Genomic DNA, 16,406 nt, shown 5'->3' with positions numbered 1-16,406 from the left:
TGGATGGGCTATTTACAAATGGGCTGTGTACAGCTGCAGTGATCGGTAAGCAGCAGAGGGAGATATAAGTCTCCAAACTTCAGTGACTTTGGCATTTCGTTCCAGTCATTGGCAGCAGAGAACTGGGAGGAAAGGAGGTGTTGGCTTTGGGGATGACCAGTGAAATATACCTGCAGGAGCATGTACTATGGGTGGGTATTGCCATGGTGACCAGTGAGCTGAGATAAGGCGGAGCTATACCTTGCAAAGACTTATAGATGACCTGGAGCCAGTGGGTTCGGCGACGAATATGACCAGCCAACGAGAGCATACAGGTCGCAGTGGTGGGTAGTATATGGGGCTTTGGTGACAGAACAAATTGCACTGTGATAGACTGCATTCAATTTGCTGAGTAGAGTGTTGGAGACTAATTTGTAAATGACATCGCTGAAGTCAAGGATCGGTAGGATAGTCAGTTTTACAAGGGTATGTTTGGCAGCATGAGAGCAGGCGTTGTTGCAAAATAGGATGCCAATTCTAGATTTAACTTTGGATTGGAGATGTTTAATGTGAGTCTGGAAGGAGAGTTTACAGTCTAGTCAGACACCTAGATATTTATAGTTGTCCACATATTCTAAGTCAGAACCGTCCAGAGTAATGATGCTAGTCGGGCGGGCGGGTGCGGGCAGCAATCGGTTTAAGAGGATGCATTTAGTTTTACTCGCATTTAAGAACAGTTGGAGGCCACGGAAGGAGTGTTGTTTGGGCGTTGAAGCTCGTTTGTCGGTTTGTTAACACAGTGTCCAAAGAAGGGCCAGATGTCAGTGACCTTGGATATACAGTATATACAGAGAAAAGAGTCGGTCTGAGAATTGATCCCTGTGACACCCCCATAGAGACTGCCGGATGTCCGGACAACAGGCCCTCTGACACACTGAACTCTGTCTAAGATGTAGTTAGTGAACCAGGTGAGGCAGTCACTTGAGAAACCAAGGCTGTTGAGTCTGCTGATAAGAATACGGTATTTGCAGCACACGATATTGCAGTTATACACCACTCTAACTGCAGTTATACTGCACTCTGACTGCAATATTTTATTGTAAGGGGTTGTTCCAAGGATAATACCAACCAGAGGGACGAGATAGTCTTGAAAAATGTTGGCTGCCATCAAGAATAAAGATAACCTCAACATCTGAGTTAGATTGTGGTAAATTGCTGGCCAATGTTGGTTGCAATTGAGATCAGCAGTGCAGGTGGTTTCAGCGCGTATTGAATGTTTAACGAGAGATCAGCTGGAAAAAAACTGGTGGCTCATCCATGGTTGCAATTGGCCCAGAGTGTTTAAAGACAGTTCTTAATCCATCCTTAAGAACTGTGGGCTCAGAGAACCTGAGACTGTTCTTAATGATACTAAACTAAACCTGACTCCTTTCTTCAAAATAACTAGTCCATGCTAAATATTTTAGAATGTATTTTTCTTTAATGTAGAAAAATAAAGACAGGAGGTGCTCCCAACAATTCAGCAGTTACATGGACACATCAGCTAATGGATTTTAGTAGGGAAATAGGGAAAGGGAGGGGATACCTAGTTAGTTGTAGAAATGAATGAATGTATTCAAATGAAATGTGTCTTCCACATTTAACCCAACCCCTCTGAATCAAAGTGGTGAGGGGGGATGCTGCCTTAATCAACATCCACGTCATCGGCGCCCAGGAAACAGGGGCAGAATGACAGATTTTTACCTTGTCGGATTCGGGATTCGATCCAGCAACATTTTGGTTACTGGCCGAAAGCTCCGACCCACCAGTAGTCTCTTTCTTTAATGAAAACCGCATTTAAAAAAGAGGTCTAAGATAGACTCTGATGAGGTCACAAAACACTTACACCCGTTCATTCACGTCTCAATGTCAAAACCATTTGGGTCCAGTGAGTCTGTTCCTTTGCTTCCTTCCCTCGCAGGAAGCCCCGGCTCTGTTCCACAAACGAGCTTGTCTGGAGGCTTGTCTAACCCAGGCCCAAGCCTGGACACTAGCTCAACCGCAGTAAAAGTCTACGGGCCTAGCGTCTAACCCATGGACCCAGCCTAGCCAAGACCCTCCTTAGCCTGCTCCATTCCAAATCGTTATTTCACACCATCTCTTTCGCACCTGTCTCTTCTCTTCCTGTCTCTCTTCCTGTCAGTACTTCATGCTGAGTCTTTCATCCCCTCGCTCACTTCTCTTCCTCCCTTCTAGTATAGGCAGGGCCTATGGAGGGCTTCAACGTAGGCAGGGCCTATGGAGGGCTTCAACGTAGGCAGGGTCTGTGGAGGGCTTCAACGTAGGCAGGGCCTGTGGAGGGCTTCAACATAGGCAGGGCCTGTGGAGGGCTTCAACGTAGGCAGGGGCTATGGAGGGCTTCAACGTAGGCAGGGCCTATGGAGGGCTTCAACGTAGGCAGGGCCTATGGAGGGCTTCAACGTAGGCAGGGCCTGTGGAGGGCTGCAGTGTAGGCAGGGCCTGTGGAGGGCTTCAACGTAGGCAGGGCCTGTGGAGGGCTGCAGTGTAGGCAGGGCCTGTGGAGGGCTGCAGTGTAGGCAGGGCCTGTGGAGGGCTGCAGTGTAGGCAGGGCCTGTGGAGGGCTGCAGTGTAGGCAGGGCCTGTGGAGGGCTTCAACGTAGGCAGGGCCTGTGGAGGGCTGCAGTGTAGGCAGGGCCTGTGGAGGGCTGCAGTGTAGGCAGGGCCTGTGGAGGGCTTCAACGTAGGCAGGGCCTGTGGAGGGCTTCAATGTAGGCAGGGCCTGTGGAGGGCTTCAACGTAGGCAGGGCCTGTGGAGGGCTGCAGTGTAGGCAGGGCCTGTGGAGGGCTTCAACGTAGGCAGGGACTGTGGAGGGCTTCAACGTAGGCAGGGCCTGTGGAGGGCTTCAACGTAGGCAGGGCCTGTGGAGGGCTTCAACATAGGCAGGGCCTGTGGAGGGCTTCAACATAGGCAGGGCCTGTGGAGGGCTTCAACGTAGGCAGGGCCTGTGGAGGGCTGCAGTGTAGGCAGGGCCTGTGGAGGGCTTCAACGTAGGCAGGGCCTGGGAAGGGTTTAAACGTAGGCAGGGCCTGTGGAAGGCTTCAATGTAGGCAGGGCCTATGGAGGGCTTCAACGTAGGCAGGGCCTGTGGAGGGCTTCAACGTAGGCAGGGCCTGTGGAGGGCTTCAACGTAGGCAGGGCCTGTGGAGGGCTTCAACGTAGGCAGGGCCTGTGGAGGGCTTCAACGTAGACAGGGCCTGTGGAGGGCTTCAACATAGGCAGGGCCTGGGGAGGGCTTCAACATAGGCAGGGCCTGTGGAGGGCTTCAACGTAGGCAGGGCCTGTGGAGGGCTTCAACATAGGCAGGGCCTGTGGAGGGCTTCAACATAGGCAGGGTCTGTGGAGGGCTTCAACGTAGGCAGGGCCTGTGGAGGGTTTAAACGTAGGCGGGCCTGTTGAGGGCTGAAACATTGGGCTAGGGCCAGGGCTGTGTGATTGTGTGCTCTGCACTCTGACACGCTGCTCTGCTCTAATGCTACGCTGTGTTGGGCTGATGTGATGGGATGTGTGCCTAATGATAAGGGACAGGGGAATAGATCCTCTGGGACAGGAGGGGACCTGGAGATTACACCCCAACATACCACAGCCTTAACACACACACACACACGCACGCACGCACGCACGCACGCACGCACGCACGCACGCACGCACGCACGCACGCACGCACGCACGCACGCACGCACGCACACACACACACACACACACACACACACACACACACACACACACACACCTGTCTCTACCGTACTGTCCAGCAGCAGCTTAGTGAACAAGACAACGGTCGTCCACTGTGTCACAACATGCTTGGCTGGGTATTGGCGGGAGGGGGGGGGGTCACGGATGAGAATAACACAGGACGTACACATGGATTCACATATAAATCCATGTGTGGTACAAAGAACATGTCCCCCCCAGAAACAATGGTTAACAGTTTCGATACACCGAGAACATGTCCCCCCAGAAACCCTGGTTAACTGCTTCGATACACGGAGAACATGTCAAATCAAATCAAAATGTATAAAAAATAAAAAATAAAAAAATGCCATTTAGCAGACGCTTTTATCCAAAGCGACTTACAGTCATGTGTGCATACATTCTACGTATGGGTGGTCTCGGGGATCGAACCCACTACCCTGGCGTTACAAGCACCATGCTCTACCAACTGAGCTACAGAAGACCACATACACATGGTTAGCAGATGTTAATGCGAGTGTAGTGAAATGCTTGTGCTTCTAGTTCCAACAATGCAGTAATAACCAACAAGTAATCTAACTAACAATTCTAAAACTACTGTCTTATACACAGTGTAAGGGGATAAAGAATATGTACATAAGGATATATGAATGAGTGATGGTACAGAGCAGCATAGGCAAGATACAGTAGATGGTATCGAGTACAGTATATACATATGAGATGAGTATGTAAACAAAGTGGCATAGTTAAAGTGGCTAGTGATACATGTATTACATAAGGATGCAGTCGATGATATAGAGTACAGTATATACGTATGCATATGAGATGAATAATGTAGGGTAAGTAACATTATATAAGGTAGCATTGTTTAAAGTGGCTAGTGATATATTTACATCATTTCCCATCAATTCCCATTATTAAAGTGGCTGGAGTTGAAGTCAGTGTCACTGTGTTGGCAGCAGCCACTCAATGTTAGTGGTGGCTGTTTAACAGTCTGATGGCCTTGAGATAGAAGCTGTTTTTCAGTCTCTCGGTCCCAGCTTTGATGCACCTGTACTGACCTCGCCTTCTGGATGATAGCGGGGTGAACAGGCAGTGGTTCGGGTGGTTGATGTCCTTGATGATTTTTATGGCCTTCCTGTAACAACGGGTGGTGTAGGTGTCCTGGAGGGCAGGTAGTTTGCCCCCGGTGATGCGTTGTGCAGTCCTCACTACCCTCTGGAGAGCCTTACGGTTGAGGGCGGAGCAGTTGCCGTACCAGGCGGTGATACAGCCCGCCAGGATGCTCTCGATTGTGCATCTGTAGAAGTTTGTGAGTGCTTTTGGTGACAAGCCGAATTTCTTCAGCCTCCTGAGGTTGAAGAGGCACTGCTGCGCCTTCTTCACGATGCTGTCTGTGTGAGTGGATCAATTCAGTTTGTCTGTGATGTGTATGCCGAGGAACTTAAAACTTGCTACCCTCTCCACTACTGTTCCATCGATGTGGATAGGGGGGTGTTCCCTCTGCTGTTTTCTGAAGTCCACAATCATCTCCTTAGTTTTGTTGATGTTGAGTGTGAGGTTATTTTCCTGACACCACACTCCGAGGGCCCTCACCTCCTCCCTGTAGGCCGTCTCGTCGTTGTTGGTAATCAAGCCTACCACTGTTGTGTCGTCCGCAAACTTGATGATTGAGTTGGAGGCGTGCGTGAACAGGGAGTACAGGATAGGGCTCAGAAGGCACCCTTGTGGGGCCCCAGTGTTGAGGATCAGCGGGGTGGAGATGTTATTTGAATCAGATTCTATCACCATGACTTTGAGATACACAGCAGCACTTTTGTTGCTTCCTCTGAAACGGACAACTTTATTTCTAGCATTTCAAAATATACTTTAAAGGGCTTTATGCTTTCAAAGCTGTTAACCAGGGTTTCTGGGGGGCATGTTCTCTGTGTATCGAAGCTGTTAACCAGGGTTTCTGGGGGGACAGAGCGCCGACAGAGATGGCCGCCTCGCGTCGCGTTCCTAGGAAACTATGCAGTTTTTATTTTTGTACGTGTTATTTCTTACATTAGTACCCCAGTTCATCTTAGGTTTCATTACATACAGTCGAGAGGAACTACTGAATATAAGATCAGCGTCAACTCACCATCAGTACGACCAAGAATATGTTTTTCGCGACGCGGATCCTGTGTTCTGCCTTTCAAACAGGACAGCGGAATGGATCCCATGCAGCGACCCCAAAAAACGACTCCGAAAAAGAGGGAAACGAGGCGGTCTTCTGGTCAGACTCCGGAGACGGGCACACCGTGCACCACTCCCTAGCATTCTTCTTGCCAATGTCCAGTCTCTTGACAACAAGGTTGATGAAATCCGAGCAAGGGTAGCATTCCAGAGGGACATCAGAGACTGTAACATTCTGTGCTTCACGGAAACATGGCTCACTGGATAGACACTATCCGAAGCGGTGCAGCCAACGGGTCAATCACAGCCGTATATACCCCCCCCCAAGCAGACACATCGATGGCTCTGAACGAACTTTATTTAACTCTTTGCAAACTGGAAACCATTTATCCGGAGGCTGCATTCATTGTTGCTGGGGATTTTAACAAGGCTAATCTGAAAACAAGACTCCCTAAATTTTATCAGCATATCGATTGCGCAACCAGGGGTGGAAAAACCTTGGATCATTGTTACTCTAACTTCCACGACGCATATAAGGCCCTGCCCCGCCATCTTTATGTACATATTCTTTATCCCCTTACACTGTGTATAAGACAGTAGTTTTGGAATTGTTAGTTAGATTACTTGTTGGTTATTACTGCATTGTCGGAACTAGTCGCTACACTCACATTAACATCTGCTAACCATGTGTATGTGACAAATAAAATTTGATTTGATTTTGATTTGATTTGAAATATAATTCTGAATCACCTATCATTCTAAATCAAATATCATTCAAAATCATCTATCATTCTATATTCTGTTCATTGACTATAGCTCAGCATTCAACACCATAGTACCCTCAAAACTCATCATTAAGCTCGGGACCCTGGGTCTGAACCCCGCCCTGTGCAACTGGGTCCTGGTTTTCCTGACGGGCAGCCCCCAGGTGGTGAAGGTAGGAAACAACACCTCCACTTCGCTGATCCTCAACACAGGGGCCCCACAAGGGTGTGTGCTCAGCCCCCTCCTGTACTCCCTGTTCACCCATGACTGAGTGGCCATGCACGCCTCCAACTTAATCATCAAGATTGCAGACGACACAACAGTAGTAGGTCTGATTACCAACAATGACGAGACAGCCTACAGGGACTGCAGTGGAGAAGGTGGAAAGCTTCAACTTCCACATCACAGAAGATCTAAAATGGCCCACCCACACAGACAGTGTTTTGAAGAAGGCGGAACAGCGCCTCTTCAACCTCAAGAGGCTGAAGAATTTTGGCTTGGCACCTAAAACCCTAAAACCCAGCTGCACAATTGAGAGCATCCTGTCGGCTGTATCACCGCATGGTAACTGCACCGCCCATAACCGCAGGGCTCTCCAAAAGGTGGTGCGGTCTGCCCAATGCATCACCGGGGCCCTCCTGCCCTCCAGGACACCTACAGCATCCAATGCCACAAGAAGGCCAAAAATATCATCAAGGACAACAACCAGGCCACTGACTGTTCACCCCGCTATCATCCAGAAGGAGAGGTCAGTACAGGTGCATCAAAGCTGGGACTGAGAGACTGAAAAACAGCTCCTATCTCAAGGCCATCAGACTGTTAAATAGCCATCACTAGCACCTTAGAGGCTGCTGTCCTATACACATAGACTTGAAATCACTGCACACTTTAATAATGGAAAACTTGTCACTTTAATAATATTGATACATTTTTCACTACTCATCTCATACGTACAGTTGAAGTCGGAAGATTACATACACCTTAGCCAAATACATTTACACTCAGTTTTTTTCTCGCAAATCCTGACATCTAATCCTAGTAAACAGTTCCTGTTTTAGGTCAGTTAGGATCAACACTTTATTTTAAGAATGTGAAATGTCAGAATAATATTAGAGAGAATTATTTATTTATTTCTGCTTTGATTTATTTCATCACATTCCCAGTGGATAAGAAGTTTACATACACTCAAATAGTATTTGGTAGCATTGCCTTTAAATCATTTAACTTGGGTCAAACATTTCGGGTAGCCTTCCACAAGCTTCCCACAATAAGTTGGGTGAATTTTGGCCCATTCCTCCTGACAGAGCTGGTGTAACTGTGTCAGGTTTGTAGGCCTCCTTGCTCGCACATGCTTTTTCAGTTCTGCCCACAAAATATCTATAGAATTGAGGTCAGAGCTTTGTGATGGCCACTCCAATACCTTGACTTTGTTGTCCTTAAGCCATTTTGCCACAACTTTGCCACAACTGATGTCTTGAGATGTTGCTTCAATATATCCACATCATTTTCTTCCCTCGTGATGCCATCTATTTTGTGAAGTGCACCAGTCCCTCCTGCAGCAAAGCACCCCCACAACATGATGCTGCCACCCCCGTGCTTCAGTACAGTACAGTCTTTGTCCCCATGTGCAGTTGCAAACCGTAGTCTGGCTTTTTTATGGCTGTGTTGGAGCAGTGGCTTCTTCCTTGCTGTGCTGCCTTTCAGGTTATGTCGATATAGAACTCGTTTAACTGTGTATATATATATATATTGGTACCTGTTTCTACCAGCATCTTCACAAGGTCCTTTGCTGTTGTTCTGTAATTGATTTGCACTTTTCGCACCGAAGTACGTTCATATCTAGGAGACAGAATGCGTCTCCTTGCTGAGCGGTACGACAACTGCGTGGTCCCATGGTGTTTATACTTGCGAAATATTGTTTGTACAGATGAACGTGGTACCTTCAGATGTTTGGAAATTGCTCCCAAAGGTGAACCAGACTTGTGGAGGTCTACATTTTGATTTGATTTTATTTCCCATGATGTCAAGCAAAGAGGAACTGAGTTTGAAGGTAGGCCTTGAAACACATCCACAGGTATACCTCCAATTGAATCAAATTATGTCAATTAGCCTATCAGAAGCTTCTAAAGCCATGACATAATTGTCTGGAATTTTCCAAGCTGTTTAAAGGCACAGTCAACTTAGTTTATGTAAACTTCTGACCCACTGGAATTGTGATACAGTGAACTTCAAGTTAAATAATCTGTCTGTAAACAATTGTTGGAAAAATGACTTGTGTCATGCACAAAGTAGATGTCCTAACCTAATTCCCAAAACTATAGTTTTGCCAAAACTGTAGAAATTTGTGGAGGGGTTGAAAAACAAGTTTTAATGACTCCAACCTAAGTGTATGTAAACTTCTGACTTCAACTGTATATATTCTGAGATCATGTGACAGATCATGTGCTGTAAATTACCAACCTAATTTGATTTGATTTGAATCATTAATCATTCTGATTCAAATATGAAGCTGTTAAAATGCAAGATTTGCTGATGTGGTGTGATTATATGCAGATCTGGAATTCTGCTCCAACACAAGGAGACAATAATAGTAGTCCGATTACTATCTTTACTAAGCAGAGGCTCAGTGTGTGTGTGTGTGTGTGTGTGTGTGTGTGTGTGTGTGTGTGTGTGTGTGTGTGTGTGTGTAGGCTGAGGTGATCAGACTAGATCCAAGAGATGATGACTCATGACTGATAATAGAAAGAGACTGAGCTTCAGAACACACACACACACACACACACACACACACACACACACACACACACACACACACACACACACACACACACACACACACACACACACACACACACACACACACACACACACACACAGTCATAGCTTCACACAGGCTCTGAGAGGAGTCGTAGCTTCACACAGACTCTGAGAGGAGTCATAGCTTCACACAGGCTCTGAGAGGAGTCATAGCTTCACACAGGCTCTGAGAGGAGTCACGGCTTCACACAGGCTCTGAGAGGAGTCATAGCTTCACACAGGCTCTGAGAGGAGTCATAGCTTCACGCAGGCTCTGAGAGGAGTCATAGCTCCACACAGGCTCTGAGAGGAGTCATAGCGTCACACAGGCTCTGAGAGGAGTCAAAGCTTCACACAGGCTCTGAGAGGAGTCATAGCTTCACACAGGCTCTGAGAGGAGTCATAGCTTCACACAGGCTCTGAGAGGAGTCATAGCTTCACACAGGCTCTGAGAGGAGTCAGCTTCACACAGGCTCTGAGAGGAGTCATAGCTTCACACAGGCTCTGAGAGGAGTCATAGCTTCACACAGGTTCTGAGAGGAGTCATAGCTTCACACAGGCTCTGAGAGGAGTCATAGCTTCACACAGGCTCTGAGAGGAGTCATAGCTTCACACAGGCTCTGAGAGGAGTCATAGCTTCACATAGGCTCTGAGAGGAGTCATAGCTTCCTGGCCAAAGGGGGAAGAAGAGCAGAGCAGCACTGAGGCATTTCTAGAAGGCTGGAAACCAGCAGTGTTATCCTGTCTGCCATTCGTCAGAACACAACCAATTATAATAGAAATCCCATATCCCAACCAAGAAGGAATAAAAAGCCTGTTAATGTTCGTTCCACTTGTGGTGGTGGTAGTGACATAGACCGTGTGTGTGGGTGAGCTGAGTTGAGTCACGGACAGGGGAGCTAGTCTGTGTGTGTAGCTAACTATACATTGCTCACCACTCTTCTGTCAGGGTTGTGGATATATCCATATCCGATCTGCTTGTCAATTAAGAATTCATAGTTGGAGCACCTACATGAATGCAGTTCCGGAAGATTTCCTCCACAGCGAACATAGTGATTTTCCTGTTAGTATGAACAACAGATAGACAGCCATGTCAGCTCACACTCAGAAGGATGTAATGTTAGTGAGAGGGGACTGTTAGAGACTGTTAAAGTCTGTTACAGACTGCTAGAGAGAGAGGACTGTTAGAAAGAGGGGACTGTTAGAAACTGTGAGAGAGAGGGGACTGTTAGAGACTGTTAGAGAGAGGGGACTGTTAGAGAGAGGGGACTGTTAGAGACTGTTAGAAAGAGGGGACTGTTAGAGACTGTTAGAGAGAGGGGACTGTTAGAGATTGTTAAAGAGGGGACTGTTAGAGACTGCTAGAGAGAGAGGGCTGTGAGAGAGAGGACTGTTAGAGGCTGTTAGAGGCTGTTAGAGAGAGGAGACTGTTAGAGGCTGTTAGAGGCTGTTAGAAAGAGGGGACTGTTAGAGACTGTTAGAGAGAGGGGACTGTTAGAGATTGTTAAAGAGGGGACTGTTAGAGACTGCTAGAGAGAGAGGGCTGTGAGAGAGAGGAGACTGTTAGAGGCTGTTAGAGGCTGTTAGAAAGAGGGGACTGTTAGAGACTGTTAGAGAGAGGGGACTGTTAGAGATTGTTAAAGAGGGGACTGTTAGAGACTGCTAGAGAGAGAGGGCTGTGAGAGAGAGGAGACTGTTAGAGGCTGTTAGAGGCTGTTAGAAAGAGGGGACTGTTAGAGGCTGTTAGAGAGAGGAGACTGTTAGAGGCTGTTAGAAAGAGGGGACTGTTGGATACTGTTAGAGAGAGGGAACTGTTAGAGACTGTTAAAGTCTGTTACAGACTGCTAGAGAGAGAGGGCTGTTAGAGGCTGTTAGAGGCGGTTAGAAAGAGGGGACTGTTAGAGACTGTTAGAAAGAGGGGACTGTTAGAAACTGTTAGAGAGAGGGGACTGTTAGAGACTGTTAAAGTTTGTTACAGACTGCTAGAGAGAGGGCTGTTAGATAGAGGACTGTTAGAGACTGTTCGAGGCTGTTATAGAGTGTTAGAGACTGTTAGAGGCCGTTAGCGGCTGTTAGAGGCTGTTAGAGGCTGTTAGAGAGGGGACTGTTAGAGACTGTTAGAAAGAGGGGACTGTTAGAAACTGTTAGAGAGAGGGGACTGTTAGAGACTGTTAAAGTCTGTTACAGACTGCTAGAGAGAGAGGGCTGTTAGATAGAGAACCGTTAGAGACTGTTTGAGGCTGTTATAGAGTGTTAGAGACTGTTAGAGACCGTTATAGCGGCTGTTAGAGGCTGTTAGAGGCTGTTAGAGAGGGGACCGTTAGAGAGAGGGGACTGTTAGAGTCTGTTAGAAAGAGGGGACTGTTAGAGACTGTTAGAAAGAGGTGACTTTTAGAGGCTATTAGAGATGGTTAGAGACTGTTAGAAAGAGGGAACTGTTAGAGACTGTTAGAAAGAGGGGACTGTTAGAGGCTGTTAGAAAGAGGGGACTGTTAGAGGCTGTTAGAGAGAGGGGACTGTTAGAGGTGGTTAGAGACTGTTAGAGAGGGGACTGTTATAGGCTGTTAGAAAGAGAGGACTGTTAGAGACTTTTAGAGAGAGGGGACTGTTAGAGGTGGTTAGAGACTGTTAGAGAGCGGACTGTTAGAGACTGTCAGAGTGAGGGGACTGTTAGAGGCTGTTAGAGATGGTTAGAGACTGTTAGAGACTGTTAGAAAGAGGGGACTGTTAGAGTCTGTTAGAGATGGTTAGAGACTGTTAGAGACTATTAGAAAGAGGGGACTGTTAGAGTCTGTTAGAGATGGTTAGAGACTGTTAGAGACTATTAGAAAGAGGGGACTGGTAGAGTCTGTTAGAGATGGTTAGAGACTGTTAGAGACTATTAGAAAGAGGGGACTGTTAGAGGCTATTAGAGATGGTTAGAGACTGTTAGAGAGAGGGGACTGTTATAGGCTGTTAGAAAGAGAGGACTGTTAGAGACTGTTAGAGGTGGTTAGAGACTGTTAGAGAGAGCGGACTGTTAGAGACTGTCAGAGTGAGGGGACTGTTAGAGGCTGTTAGAGATGGTTAGAGACTGTTAGAGACTGTTAGAAAGAGGGGACTGTTAGAGTCTGTTAGAGATGGTTAGAGACTGTTAGAGACTATTAGAAAGAGGGGACTGGTAGAGTCTGTTAGAGATGGTTAGAGACTATTAGAAAGAGGGGACTGTTAGAGTCTGTTAGAGATGGTTAGAGACTATTAGAAAGAGGGGACTGTTAGAGTTTGTTAGAGATGGTTAGAGACTGTTAGAGACTATTAGAAAGAGGGGACTGTTAGAGTCTGTTAGAGATGGTTAGAGACTGTTAGAGACTATTAGAAAGAGGGGACTGTTAGAGTATGTTAGAGATGGTTAGAGACTGTTAGAGTCTGTTAGAGAGAGGGGACTGTTACAGTCTGTTAGAGACAGGGGACTGTTAGAGTCTGTTAGAGAGAGGGGACTGTTAGAGTCTGTTAGAGAGAGGGGACTTTTAGAGTCTGTTAGAGAGAGAGGACTGTTAGAGTCTGTTAGAGAGAGGGGACTGTTAGAGTCTGTTAGAGAGAGGGGACTGTTAGAGTCTGTTAGAGAGAGGGGACTGTTAGAGTCTGTTAGAGAGAGGGGACTGTTAGAGTCTGTTAGAGAGAGGGGACTGTTAGAGTCTGTTAGAGAGAGGGGACTGTTAGAGTCTGTTAGAGAGAGGGGACTGTTAGAGTCTGTTAGAGAGAGGGGGCTGTTAGAGTCTGTTAGAGAGAGGGGGGACTGTTAGAGTCTGTTAGAGAGAGGGACTGTTAGAGTCTGTTAGAGAGAGGGGACTGTTAGAGTCTGTTAGAGAGAGGGACTGTTAGAGTCTGTTAGAGAGAGGGGACTGTTAGAGTCTGTTAGAGAGAGGGGACTGTTAGAGTCTGTTAGAGAGAGGGACTGTTAGAGTCTGTTAGAGAGAGGGGACTGTTAGAGTCTGTTAGAGAGAGGGGACTGTTAGAGTCTGTTAGAGAGAGGGGACTGTTAGAGTCTGTTAGGAGAGAGGGGACTGTTAGAGTCTGTTAGAGAGAGGGGACTGTTAGAGTCTGTTAGAGAGAGGGACTGTTAGAGTCTGTTAGAGAGAGGGGACTGTTAGAGTCTGTTAGAGAGAGGGGCTGTTAGAGTCTGTTAGAGAGAGGGGACTGTTAGAGTCTGTTAGAGAGAGGGGACTGTTAGAGTCTGTTAGAGAGAGGGGACTGTTAGAGTCTGTTAGAGAGAGGGGACTGTTAGAGTCTGTTAGAGAGAGGGGACTGTTAGAGTCTGTTAGAGAGAGGGGGCTGTTAGAGTCTGTTAGAGAGAGGGGGCTGTTAGAGTCTGTTAGAGAGAGGGGACTGTTAGAGGTGGAAAAAGCTAATACAAAAAAAAAACATTCTTTTGTATTTTTCTTTGTACCAACATCTTTGAAATGCAAAAGAAAGGCCATAATGTATTATTCCAGGACCGGTGCAATTTATATTTGGGCCACTAGATGGCAGCAGTGTATGTGCAAAGTTTTAGACTGATTCAAGGAACCATTGAATTTCTGTTAAAGATTTGTATCAAGACTGCGCAATGTGCCTCATTTGTTTCGTAATAACTTTTCATGCTCAAAATTGTGCACTGTCCTCAAACAATAGCATGGTATTCTTTCAAAGTAACAGCTACTGTAAATAGGACAGTGCAGTTAGATTAACAAGAATTTAAGCTTTCTGCCAATATCAGATATGCCTATGTCCTGGGAAATGTTCTTGTTACTTACAACCTCAAGTTAATCGCATTAGCCTACATTAGCTAAACCATCCCGTGGAAGGGACACAGATCCAGAAGTAGTTTTAAGAATGCTGTTCATTGACTACAGCTCAGCGTTCAACACCATAGTGCCCTCAAAGCTCATCACTAGGCTAAGGACTCTGGGACTAAACACCTCCCTCTGCAACTGGATCCTGGACTTCCTGACGGGCCGCCTCTAGGTGCTAAAGGTAGGTAACAACACATCTGCCACGCTGATCCTCGGGGGCTCCTCAGGAGTGCGTGCTTGGTCCCCTCCTGTACTCCCTGTTCACCCACGACTGCGTGGCAAAATATGAATCCAACACCATCATTAAGTTTGCTGACGACACAACAGTGTTAGGCCTGATCACCAACAACGATGAGACAGCCTATAGGGAGGAGGTCAGAGAACTCGTGGTGCCAGGACAACAACCTCTCCCTCAACGTGAACAAGACAAAGGAGCTGATCGTGGACTTCAGGAAAAGGCGGGCCAAACAGGCCCCCATTAACATTGACGGGGCTGTAGTGGAGCGGTCGAGAGTGTCAAGTTCCATGGTGTCCACATCACCAACGAACTATCATGGTCCAAACACACCTCTTAACAAGACAGTCGTGAAGAGGGCACGACAAAACCTTTTCCCCCTTAGGAGACTGAAAAGATTTGGCATGGCTCACCAGATCCTTAAAAAGTTCTACAGCTGCACCATTAAGAGCATCCTGAACAGTTGCATCACCGCCTGGTATGGCAACTGCTCGACATCTGACTGTAAGGCTCTACAGAGGGTAGTGCATACGGCCCAGTACATCACTAGAATGAGAATATATTAGCAAGTGAGTGATTGAATGAGTGAAAGTCTGAGTGAGTGAGTTTGTGAGTGAACGAGTGAAAGATGAATGAATGAATTACTTTCAAGTTTTGAGTTTTATTTTCCATATGCACAAGAACAGTGAAATGCTTAACTTGCAAAGCCCTTCCCAACAATGCAGTGTCTCTAATGAAATACAGTAGATGGAACAGATAGTCCCTCTCTTCCAAACAAACTGCATGTAATGACACTTCAAAATGCATGAGCACAACACAATGTACTCTAGATGTAATGGAATGAATAAATGAGTTGTATATGAGTTGTCCTTGAAAGCAGACAGGCGGACAGACAAGCAGACAGACAGGCAGACAAGCAGACAGACAGCTTCAGACTGGTCTAGTCAGTGTTTTGATGCATTTGACAGAGAGAAGAATCCTTCTAGAGAACAGAACAGCTGCTCTGTATCCTTCCCCCTGCCTACTGCTCACACACACACACACACACACACACACACACACACACACACACACACACACACACACACACACACACACACACACACACACACACACACACACACACACACACACACACACACACACACACACACACACACACACACACACACACACACACACACACACACACACACACACACACACACACACACACACACACACACACACACACACACACCCTCAAGGACATGGTCTGTATGCCTGGCTGCCACACATTCTAATGAAGAACAACCTCTGTCTGCTCCACAGGGAGAGAGGGAACAGAGAGAAGAGAGAGAACGAGGGAGGAACTACAGAACCATGGGAAAGGAAGAAAGGAACAGAGATGGGGATGGAGATAAAAGAGAAGAAGAAAAGTGAGTAGATTTAGTAATGAAGGATAGATTGAAACGAAGAGATTCATGTAAAGACTGTGGAGGAGTAGGTGAAGTGGGATTGGACAGAGGGAGAGAGAAAAAAAAGACGGAGGGGGAAATATTAAGATGGAAAAGGAGTGAAGGAATGCGTAAGGGAAAGAGATGGATAAGGAGTAGAAGAGAGGAAGAAGTGAAAGTCAGAGACTGAAGGAGAGAGGGTGAGAGACGAAGGAGAGAGGGTGAGAGACTGAAGAATGAGAGAGGATGAGAGACTGAAGTATGAGAGGATGAGAGACTGAAGAAGGAGAGGGTGAGAGACGAAAGAGAGAGGGTGAGAGACTGAAGAAGGAGAGAGGATGAGAGACTGAAGAATGAGAGGATGAGAGACTGAAGAAGGAGAGGGTGAGAGACGAAGGAGAGAGGGTGAGAGACTGAAGAAGGAGAGAGGATGAGAGACTGAAGAATGAGAGGATGAGAGACTGAAGAAGGAG

Source organism: Oncorhynchus gorbuscha, linkage group LG16 (genome assembly GCF_021184085.1).
Source record: "Oncorhynchus gorbuscha isolate QuinsamMale2020 ecotype Even-year linkage group LG16, OgorEven_v1.0, whole genome shotgun sequence".
Lineage (NCBI taxonomy): Eukaryota > Metazoa > Chordata > Actinopteri > Salmoniformes > Salmonidae > Oncorhynchus > Oncorhynchus gorbuscha.
Note: the sequence above shows the minus strand (reverse complement) of the source record.